The sequence below is a fragment of the Protopterus annectens genome, chromosome 1.part0 (genome assembly GCF_019279795.1).
Source record: "Protopterus annectens isolate FY-2018-M chromosome 1.part0, PAN1.0, whole genome shotgun sequence".
Taxonomy (NCBI): domain Eukaryota; kingdom Metazoa; phylum Chordata; order Ceratodontiformes; family Protopteridae; genus Protopterus; species Protopterus annectens.
The window spans coordinates 1,706,983,154-1,706,994,694 of NC_056725.1; the positions used below are offsets into that span (position 1 = coordinate 1,706,983,154).

General features: G+C 45.3%; 1 protein-coding gene across 2 annotated transcripts in view; it reads left to right on the top strand.

Moving 5' to 3' along the window:
• FBXO30 (F-box protein 30) overlaps positions 1-1,076 on the top strand; it is a 222,799-nt gene extending 221,723 nt beyond the window's left edge. For both annotated transcript variants that reach the window (XM_044068774.1, XM_044068781.1), the window contains exon 3: positions 1-1,076. This exon is cut by the window's left edge and continues 435 nt beyond it. The gene's annotated coding sequence lies outside the window, so the exon portion shown is untranslated.
• The last annotated feature ends 10,465 nt before the right edge of the window (positions 1,077-11,541 follow it).

The following is an 11,541-nucleotide window of genomic DNA, read 5'->3' on the forward strand; positions in this document are numbered from 1 at the left end:
ACATTGATTGTTTTCACGTTTGTGTTTCTGTCTTCCTTGTTACCGATACCTGATTTTCTTAACTATACATTTTGTTTTGGTGCATGGTTTGCTAAGACCTATTTACCGCATTTTTTTCTTCACCAACAACTTAATAAGTTGGCATTTTTTTCCATGTGTTGTGTAAATGTATTGGCAGATGCCTTATTTTACATTTTGACCAAACTTGTAAGTCATTCTGCAAGTGTTGTCTTGTTTACACTGTACAGTTGAAATTAAGCAAGCACATACATAGGACTTCAATATATTTTAACTACAATAACCATTCACGTTTATGGTTAAAATAATTTTAAAACTGTTGAGTTATACACAGGTTTTTGGAGTCTTCATAAACATTTAATCACATTATTGAAACACAGCTAGCTATAGAATTGTAGTCATCATTTGGAATGTGCATATTAAGTTGCTTCTGTAAGCCATATGACAAAAATAGTGAATTTTACTGGATCCAAGCAAAGGTATTCTGGTTTAGCACTTTATTTTTTAATGTAGTTTTGCAGTTTAAAGTTTACTTTACATTGTAATGCACTTCTGAGTTTTTCAGGGGAGCAGATCCTTTTTTGCTGATACTTTGCAGTTAGCATGTGAATACTAAACTTTTAACATGTTTACAGACCCTCATTGCATTCATAGAACACTACTACTATTCATGTTAATGGCTTCCACAAAATTACTTTATTCTGTTTATGCACATTTTTTTTTTCTATTCAGGTAGCTTAATAACCTTCTGATGTTTTTTTCTCTTCTGTACAGCATAGGAGAAAGAATATATATAAATATTATTTAAACATTTTTATAAACGCAGTTTGGTTTCATTTTTAATAACCCACTGAAATGCAGAATTAAAAGTAATACACACAAGCATATTTAAGTTTGCATGTCATCATGTTTGGTGTGTGCTCTTAAGTTAGGGTACTAGCATAAGCTGTGCTTTCCTCATATTCCATTTAAGCTCATTCAATGTGCTGTGTGTGTATTAGTTAGCCTTTTCAATATGTGCCATTTCTGACATAATAAAATACTGATCAGTAAAACTATTGTTAACAGCCTGCAAAATTAAGAGTACTGCAACATTTTTCAGTATGTATTGTGCACTAAAGTTGATGGTTACACTTACTGAAAATTGTTCTGCATAGCAAAATTCAAATGTAAACTAAAATTTTTAAATCGGTAAATAAAATTATTTAAGCATAATAATTAGTAAAGAACTTCAGGATCTGAGTTATCCTTGCTTATCTGTTAAGATGTCATTCTTTTGTAGCCGTATTTCTTCACACTAGCACTCGCTCCTTCACATCAAATGCATTCTTTTGTTTCCTACCATGACCCACAGACATCTTGAGCTGTAATCTACTTGCCATGCTATTGTTAAGTATGCTGTTTAAGTATAGTACTGTGCATTCGCGGTCTGATATTTCTGTGACTGTGGCCGCATAGTAAGTCTGCAGACTTTGAATGGAATTGCATTAATGAAACAAGGGATTTCCTGCCAAGGATAGCCCAGCATCTGGCCAATATACCAAAGCCTTTAGATTTTATAGGCAGCGTACATCACACATATGTTGCCTGCATAGGGCATAAAGGTGATGTATGGGCACAAATACTAAGAAGTTTGCTGCCAGTCCAAGCACCATTATCGAACATCGGTCTGAACGCTTGTCTGCTGTTCTGGTTTCCAAGTTGTCTTCAGCTAAGTGCCCCAATGGGGTTTCTTTATTTTTTCTCAATATTGTTGTTACTTGTGTTCGTCATCCAAGAAGGGAAGATTGCCAGTGTGGGAGGCCGATTCCCCATGAAGACAGTCATGACCAGTGCCTTCTTTTGCTTAGGTGCTTCTCACAGCCATATGCAGTCGAGCAGTTGTCCTTAAAACTCTCCATAGTGTCTTATCTTTCCTCTCCATATGCCTCGAGAGCCAATATCTTAAATTGTTGGCTCTGGGTGCTGAAACCTTGCATCCTAAGAGACAGCTGGCTTCCAAGAAGGTCAAAAAGTCTAGGCCTGATCCAGCTGCTGTCCCGCCTTCACTGGATGTATTTCTAGAAGCTAGTGAAAGCCCTGAAGAACATCTAGTGCTTGCAGCCGATTTCTTTGCCGTGACTCCATCAGAGGCTGTCATGAATCTGAGATCTCGCACATCCTGTGAAGCCTTTCAAACATCTGCTTCAGACATTGAAGAGGAACCATGGTCTGATTATTTTAGAGAGGCTGAGGGGGATTCCTCAAATCTTAGTCTGGGAAGAGATTCCTACTACTACCATTGAATCCCACCAAGGGACTAAGCTGGCGAGGGTTATAAGGATGTACATCCTGCTTAAGAAAAAGCAAAAGACTAAGCATATTATCCGTATTACTAAAGATCACCAACATGAATGGCAAGTTATTTACTCAAGGTTTGTTCAATGCCTTTTGATGACCTTAAAACCTCCTCATGGAGCATCAGTTCTTGCTCCTCCCTGGTCTTCTATGCCTATTTAGATGCAACTGATCCACATTCCTCTGATAAGGACCTAGATTCTGGGGAGGATTCCTTTGCATACGTCTCTCAGATTCTCTCTCTAGACAGTGGCTCGGAGAAAGTATTACCAGAGCCTGCATTCCTCCTTAGAAGAATTATCCTGTGTGGATACTATTGCTTGTATGATGGAATACCTTAAGTGAGATTGTGCTCAGGTCTCCGATATCCAAAAGAGATGCTATGAGCTTCTATAAATGGCATCTTGTAAGCCATCCGCAGTTCCTCCTGTGTTGGTAGTACTTTTGGATACCTTCTGTGCTACCACTGTAGCTCCTAACTCTGTCCCTAGCCCCTAAGAAACCTGATAGATTCTACAAGGTGCCTGAGGATTACAAATTTTTGTTTAAATGTCCTTCTGCTGAACCTTCTGTGGTTTCATTCTCAACTGATAAGCCTTGTAAACATTTGCTTTCTTCCAAGCGCTTTCTTATAAGGATTGTAGGGCTATGGAGAGGGTGAGTAAAATGTATACTGCTGCCACCTTGTCATTTCAGGTTGTTAATTACCAAACACACATGACCAGTTATGTCTTAGCTCTCCTTTCTCAGATATTTAAGGTTGTGTCTGATCTGTCCCATTCAGAAGGGAGAGATTCAGCTGTTTCCCTGCTTGGCTCCTTCACTAGTCTTACCATAAAATACAGTTATGATGCTGTTGATGCCTCTGCGAGGGCTGCTGCTTTTGGCTCTGTGATGAGGCATTATTTTTGGCTTCCTGTTAAGGCCACACTTTTGGATGTTCCTCTGGATAACAAAAATATTTTTGGGACAGCTGTTGTTGACCTCTTCAAGTTCTTCCAGGATAAGGATAAGGCCGTGCAAGAACTCAAGCATATTATTCTCTCCTATAACCAAATTCCAGAAATACCCTTCTAAATTCCCCCCCCCCCCCGCAGGGCAGTCTCCTTAACCTCCCAAAGGTAAGAAGGGTCCAGGTGTATTGCTCTAGATGGTGTCATTTTTTTGAGAGTTGGTCTGGAGGAGGTTGTGGAATGCCTGAAAAGGGGGAAAAGAGATTTCTGTATCAAGAAATACAAATGACAGACGGGACACAAGAGTCTGAGGTGATCTGTTGCCAATTTGGGGGTGGCAAGGAGACAGAGAAAGGAAGAGAGATGAGCAGACCTGGATGAGAGGAAGAGGAGGGAGAAATCTCAAACAGAAACAGGCTTGTCATGAAAGGGAGGCTCCTGAGACATAGAAGTCTTGAATGGACTTAGCAAGAGGAATACACCTGTACCCCTTCTTACCGTTGGGAGGTTTACGAGTGTGCCTGTGAAACAGCAGATTTAAAGGGTAATTTCTTTGAAATTTGGGTATGGGGAGACAAAAAGATGCTTGAGTTCCTGCATGGCCTTACCCTTACCCTGGAGGAACTTTGAATAGGCAGCAGGAGCTGTCCCAAAAATATTTTTGTCATCCAGAGGAGTATCCAAAAGTTATGGCTTTAATATCATCAGGCAAGGCCTGAAGAGGAAGCCGAGTAACACCTTCTCAGAGAACCAAAAGCATCTGTCCTGGAAGAGGCATCAGTCGCATCATAACTGTATTTTATGGTATGATGAGTGACCTGGGAAGTGGACTCAAGCTGGGAAACAGCTGAATCTCTCCCTTCTGAATCATGCAAAGCAAGACACAACCTTCAATCCCTGAGAAAGGAGAGCCAAGACATAACTGGTCATGTGGGTTTGGTAATTAACAGCCTAAAATAACAAAGTGGCAGCGGTTTATACTTTTTTACCCAATGTCTCCAAAGGTCTACAATCCTTATCAGAAGGAAGGAGCTTAGAAGGCGGCAAAAGTTTAGAATGCTTTTCAGTTGAGACTGAATTCACAGAATGGTCAGCAGAATGACATTTAAACAAAAATTTGCAGTCCTCCGGCACGTTGTAGAATCCATCAGGTTTCTTAGGGGCCGGGGGCTGAAAGTCTGGAGCTACAGAGGCAACAGAGAAGTTGTTCAAAAGTACTGCCAACACAGGAGGAGCTGCAGATGGCTTAGTAGACTCCATTTGTAGAAGGTTATAGCATTTCTTTTGGATAACAGAGACCTGAGAGCAATCTCACTTAAGGTACTCCATCATACAAGCAATAGTATCCTCACAGGGGAATCCAGTCTTAAAGAATCCTCTTGCTCTGAAGTTTTGCAGATGTTCTTCTGTTCTACTGTTGGATGTTCTTCTGTTCTACTGTTGTGCTATTCCTAACATGAGGGATTCGCCACCAAGGGCAGTGTGACATCTGGCCAGTATACTAAAGCCTTTTACTACCTAAGATATGCCTTGCATCACACACATGCTCCTAGCATAAGGGCATAAAAGTGACATCCGGAGGTACCGTCCCCAGAACTTCTGTGCCACCAGTCCGATTGCCATCTTCGATCATCTTGTCTGTTCACCCGAGTTGTTTGCTGGTATATCAAATCATTACGATATGTGCCCCATTGGGTCTTTTCTTATTTACTGCTGCATTTTGCTGTGAGGTTTGTACATGTCATCCAGAAAAGCAAATGCCAGTGTGGAAGACGAAATATCCTTCTATTCAATGTTGCAGTATTCTTTTACATATGGGTTGTATTCCGCCAGTCGACCGGATGTCTGGCCTGTATACAAAAGTTTATTGCCACTGCCAGTACATGGAATGTCATATGAATTAACTGATGTCAGCCATAAGAGAAGTCCACACGTACCATCCTTAGAACTTTTTCTCCGGCTTTCAGAAAGGTTTACTCTTGCGTTCAGTCTGCTGTCAGATATCGTTTCAGCTTCAGATAAGTAAGTACCCCATAGGAGATTTATTTCCTTGCTACTGTCTCTTGTTATTAATATCATCCAGGAAGATCAAGTGTAGGTGTGGAAGGCAAATTCCACATAAGGATAGTCACGAGTTTTGCTTATTCTGTTTAGGGTCTACTCACAGCCATCATTCCTGTTCAATCTGTCAGGCCTTTGTGCCTAAGACGTTGCATAGTCATCTGTTGGCTTTAAATTTTTACCTAGAAAATCAAAGACTTAAACGTCTCACTAGGGACGTGATGGAGGGTTCTGGCAGTCCTTCGACTGAGCTGTCTTTGAAGAGGAAGGTTAGCTAAGTTGGTACAAGTCCTCTTCAACTGTGCCTACTTTGTCCGACATATCCCTTGAGGTTAGTGAAAACCCGGCAGTACACTCTGAGGTGTAGGGTCTGCTTCTTCAGTGGGTAACCAGGGGAAGCCATCAAGGGGGTGGATCTTAGCATGTCCAAGGCCATGCAAAAGTCCAGTTTGTATGACTTGGGGGAAGCTCGGCTGCTTGTTCTGGAGGATTCTGGAACCGCGTCTGCCTCTCAGTATTTGTCTCAGATGTAAGGCCTACATCTGGGCATTCTCCTCATCAAGACAAACCTGCTAAGAAGAAGCAGAAGACGAAACATTGCACTGTCCCTTCCACCCCTTTGTCAGACTGGGATGCCTTTTCATAGAGTCTATTAAAGGCTTGGTGGCTTTGAGGCCTGCAGCTTCTGCTTCTGCTATTCCCTTGCCTGCCTTCTCCTCGTCTCCAGTATTATCATCTGGGTCTTGTGTCCCCTCCTGCAGAGGCTGCTGAGTATCAAGTTCCTGAATCAGACTCCGAGGATTCTTCAGATGAAGATTCCTTGGTGTACTCCTCAGATTCCTTTTCCTCTGGAATATGCCTCTCCAGAGGAGGAGTCTAAAGGGGGAGATTCCCCTTTGGAAGAGCTTTCCTTTGGGGAAACTATTAATAAAATGAGGGAATTCTTTAAATGGGATTCTTCTTAAATTTCAGAGAAGCAGAAAAGATACTATGACCTGCTCCCTCAGCAGTTCACCAGTGCTTCCAGCTTTCTTAGATGCCTTTGCGTCATCCTTTAAAAACCCAGATTCCCAGCCCCCTGCCCCTAAAAGACCTGACAGGTTTTATAAGGCCCCAGATAACTGTAAATTTCTTTTTAAATGTCCTTCTGGCCCTGCTGTCTCCATTATGTCTGACAAATCCGCTAGCATGTCACCTTCTGCAAAGCTCCTTCCCTCTGACAAAGCAAGATTTTGGAAAGATTGGGGAAGAAGGTTTATACCTCCTCCACCTTAGCAATTAGGGCTATTAATTACCAGATGCACGTGTCTAAGTGCTCTGTGGCCCTACTTTCTCAGGCTTCCCAGACTTTCTCAATTACCTGATTCAGAGGCTAAATCACAGATTCTTATTCTTCTGTCTGCTTCCTCCCAGGTAGCAAAACATTCCATCAAATGTAGTTATGATGCTGTGGAGGCATCCTACAGGGCAGCAGCTTCTGCATCTTTACTCAGAAGGTATTCTTGGTTACACCTTTAGTCACATCCTGATGACATAAAGGCCAGATTGCCGGATGCTCTTTTGGATAACTCAGCACTTTTGGCACAGCAGCTGCAGAGCTTTTTAAATCCTTGAACGAAAAGGGTAAGGAGCTCCAGGATTTGATGCTTGTTTCCCTAATTCCATAGAAATTTCCCTGCCAAGACTCCTTTTGTCAGAAGGCCTGCTTGCTCCTCCACTTCTGTTGCATCTAGGCATAGGCAGTAGTAGTCTTCCAGACCACCACAATCTGTTTGTTTGTTTCTGCCCCTGCTCCTGCAGCAGCCCTTTCAGCCCAGACCAAGTTCCCTGTGATGATAAAGTTCTTCTTCCAAGTCATACTCCTTTATCTCTTCGCCTCTCTCTTTCCCTTTCATACCACTCAAGACTCTTGGGTTATTTCCATTATTCAAAATGGATACTTTGACTTGGAAGACTCTTCCTCCCTTCCAGGGGATACCTCAGCCCCCATCCAACCAACTTCATCCATTCCCCTTGCTGCTTTCTCAGCTCTCAGACCAAGGCACCATTCAGGCTGCCCCTCCAGACCAACAGGGAAAGGGGTTCTACTCCAGGATGTTTGTGGCAAGAAAAGATGGCCTTGGAGGCCTGTCCTGCACCTCTCTCTCTTAAATACATTCCTGGTGGTGTATTCTTTCAGGATGCTATCTCTGCAGTCTCTTCTTCCCCTGATCCCTCCTCAATCCTTCCTAGCTTCTCTGGATCTCAAAGATGCCTACCTGCATATCCCTATTTATGCTCAGTGCAAGAAGGTTTTTCTTTTCTCTGTGGTTCTTTGCACTGTCAATTCTCTGCCTTGCCTTTTGGTCTCTGCACTGCTCCAAGGGTATTCAGAAAGTGCCTAGCCCAGGCCTTTGTCTACCTAAGGGTAAAGGGGTTTTAGGTTTACCCCTGTTTGGACGACCTGCTGTTCATTGCCAGCAGCTCAGATCTATTTAAACAACACCTTGCCGTAGCTATTCGCTTTCTGCAGGGCCTAGGAGTTTCAATACATTTCAAAAAATCCAGTCTAAATCCTTCCCAGGATCTCATTTTTCTGGGGTGCAGGTTCCTAATGGACTTGATGGCTTTCCTGCCTTCAGGAAAAAGTCCTCTCTAAGGGGTTTCATGGAGTCCATCTGAAGTAGTTTACTTCATTTGGTCTTCGACCTGTGGGTTACGGATCTGTATCTGATCCGAGCTGGCAACTTTTACTAGCATCAGCTCCGAGCTCCAAACTCCTCCCCTTACCCATTATACACCTCCACTGCTTTCTATCCCCAAATTTCATTTGCTGCAAATAGCTTATGCATCGTGATCTCTTGAGCTCCAACTTAGTCAAGTGGGTAAAATCTTTGTTTTTTTCTTCAAAAATTGTTAGTGTTAGTATAGATCCCCTTTCTCTTCCCCTCGCTTGGTGCGTCAAGTTGTAGAATTTTAGGATCGTTAGAGTAGTTTGTATTGTGGTGTAGATTTTGCTTCCCCTCCACCCCTAATTGTTTTCTGTGTACGAGTGTGGTGAGTGGGTGCGTGTGCCAATTAGAAAGAAACTTTCATTTTTTTTCTTAAGTTCTTTTTCTACTGAGGCAGTATGGCTGAAAAGCTTGCACTGTGTGGCCATAAATTATCCCCAGCGAATGGCCACACTGTGTTTTGTGCTTGGACGTGGCCCATCTGAGTACTGCAGCATATGTGCGGGCTTCAACCCCCGCACCATTAAAAATAGGAAGGCCAAGTTGGCCCTCAAAGGCCTTCTTCCCCCTTCAGAATCTGTTTCCTCGTCTTCGGCTTCTGTCACAGCGGCTGCTGTGGCCGCCTGTCCTTCCTGTGGCTTCTCCTCCCTCCCAGGCTGGGACTCTACCTCGTGTACCAAAGCCTGTGGTAGCGGAGCAGAAAAGGGGTAGAGAGAGTCGAAGGCAAGGGAAAAGAGAGGTCTCCGGACCTCACTTCACCTGCAAAAACGCCATGGATCCGTGACTCCCCTTGGCTCCGATCTTCGAGGTTCTCCCCGGAGCTGGAGGAGACACGTTCAGCTTCTCGGGCCTTGGTCCCCCGACCCTCCAGGTCGGAGTCCGTGGCCTCATTGAGGTCCACCCAGTCCTTGTTTGACATTGATTTGGATAAAATGGTGAGGAGGTTTATCCGTACCCAGATCTAGATGGGGGACATGCCAGCCCCCCTCCCTCAGGAGGGGGGAGCTTGCTTCCTTTTTTCCAGCCTATATCTCCTTCTCCGATCTGACCTTTGGGTTCGGAGTATTTGGATCCGAGGTTTGCTTTGGTCAGAGGATTGGCACCGACAGTACCTGCTTCCTTGATGCCGACAGCTGCCTGGAGTGTATCGGATCCGATCAGCTCCCTGAGCCAGAGCTTGAGTATCAGATCCGAAAGAGTGGAACCTTTTTCTTTGGCTCTGACTTTGTTGGGCCAGGTGCCCTCCCTCAGAGCTTTGTCCACGTCGGGCCCGGCTCCGATTCTCTCGTCGAACCCGGGAAGACCAGTCTCCTTATTAGTTTCTCAGAAGGTTCGCTGTCCTTCGGCATTTGATGTGGTAGAAAGGGTTCTCTCTGCTGGATCCCTGACTGCCCCCTCGGACTCCACCCAGACCCACTCTGCTCTGTCCGTCTCCATTTTACCAGAGGGACAGCCCATGCTCTAAGAGCCCCAGACGGTTCCCCCCAAGGAACAAGTGGCTTGCGAGCTCCCCCTGGAGAGCTCCACCGGAGAGTTACTTCGCAAGCATATGTGCAAGAGGCAGCACTTTGACTCCCCCGAGTCCCTCACAGAGGACAAGGACTTGGATAATGGAGAAGGTTCCGCTAGGTCACCTCCCGAGGATGTCTCCTTTGGAGACCTCATGTAAATCCTGCACCAGCTGGGAGGTTGGTCTGCCCCCAAACCCTCTTCTGATGAGTCCGTGTTCCTGGAGTCTTTCGGCACGGGCCCATCTGTCCTGGTTGACCTTTGCCATGGATCATTTGGTGGATCTTGTCACCTCGCTGGCATGGAAGGAACCGGACGCCATGGAACAGATTCCAAAAAGACCGGATAAGATCTTAAGCCCCCTATAGAAAGACCAGCATGGAACAAGGGCTCCCCCGTAGACAACCATGGTGGTAGCAGCAGCCACCAAGAAGGAACTTGCTTAGGAGAGTTCCTCGGTCCATCCTCCTGACAGAGCCGTGGATGATGAGCCACCTACAGAAGCAGGTTTACACTTCAGCTACCTTTTTGATTAGGGGGCTGAACTACCTGGGCCATGTCACCAGACTCGAACACAACCTGGTAAAGGAGCTGGAGGAGTCTCCCCCAAGTCCATGTCGCAGGAGGACAAGGCTTTGTTCTCCGCGAGGATGGCCACTTTAAAAGCAGTATCTAACATGTCCATGCGACTCCTTTCACATGCTACAGAAGGAGCGGCTAGGGCGGCTGGGTCTGGCGTGCAACTCCTGGCTCCGGTTATGTCAATTTTCGGAACCCTTCAAGGCGTCCTTTGCCAATGCCCTTATGAAGGCTCTGCACTCTTTGGTAGGACTGTCAAAGAGACATTAGTCCAGAGTGAGAAGGATGGGAAGACACTGTCTGCCGTCAGTATCCACTTCTCTAACCCTCAAAGGTCCGTTTTCCAGAACCAGAGAGGGCAAAAGAAGATGTAGTTCTGGAAATTACCGTATTCCTGGGACACTCTGGACTCTTCTTCCCACAGAGGCAGAGGGGGGGTCCAAGGAACTTTGGGGCTCGAGAACCTTTCTCGGACAGACCTGGGCAGCAACCCTGACGGGTTCCCAACTGCTTTACTCTGGAGGCAGTCGGGAGACAGTTGTCCTTGCACCTAGCCGCATGGGAGTCCATAACAACGGACCACTGGGTGCTTCAGATCATATCCAGAGGATATTCTATCCCCTTCCTGGGTTACCCCAAATCTCTCTAACACCTCCTGGATGTACCACTCATGCAAACGGAGGCAGCAGCACAGGAAATTTCCAAGCTGCTAGAAAAATGAGCCATCTAAACCGTCCCCCCCAGATCAGTCCAGATCGGGCTTCTACTCCAGGTTCTTTTTGGTGCCGAAGAAAATGGGGGACTTAAGGCCCATTCTGGACCTCTCTACCCTGAATGTGTCAGTTGCGAAAGAAGTTCCGGATGGTCACATTACAGTCCATCATGCCGTACCTGCAAGAGAGCGACTGGATGTGCCTGTGACCTCCAGGATGCTTACTATCACATAAAAATGCACAGAAGCTACAGGAGGTTCCTCTGCTTCCAGCTAGGAGTCAGTCATTACCAATTTCGAGTCCTACCCTTTGGTCTCACCACAGCTCCCAGGGTGATTACCAAAGTGATGGCGGTGGTAGTGGCTCACCTGAGGCTTCAGGGATTCAGAACTATCCGTACCTGGACGATTGGCTCCTCACTGCTCCCACCAGGCATCTACTCTCCCAAATCAGGGATTATTTCCTGACTCTTTCCCTGCATTTGGGGATCACAATCAACGCATCCAAATCTCTCCTAGATCCTGTACACGTGATAAGACTACATTGGTGCCAGGATAGATGCCCTTCAGTACAAAATCTTCCTGACCTCGGAGAGAGCTCAAAACCTGAGGATGCATGTCTACCTGATCTACCGCTCTCATCTCCCAATGGTGGAATCTG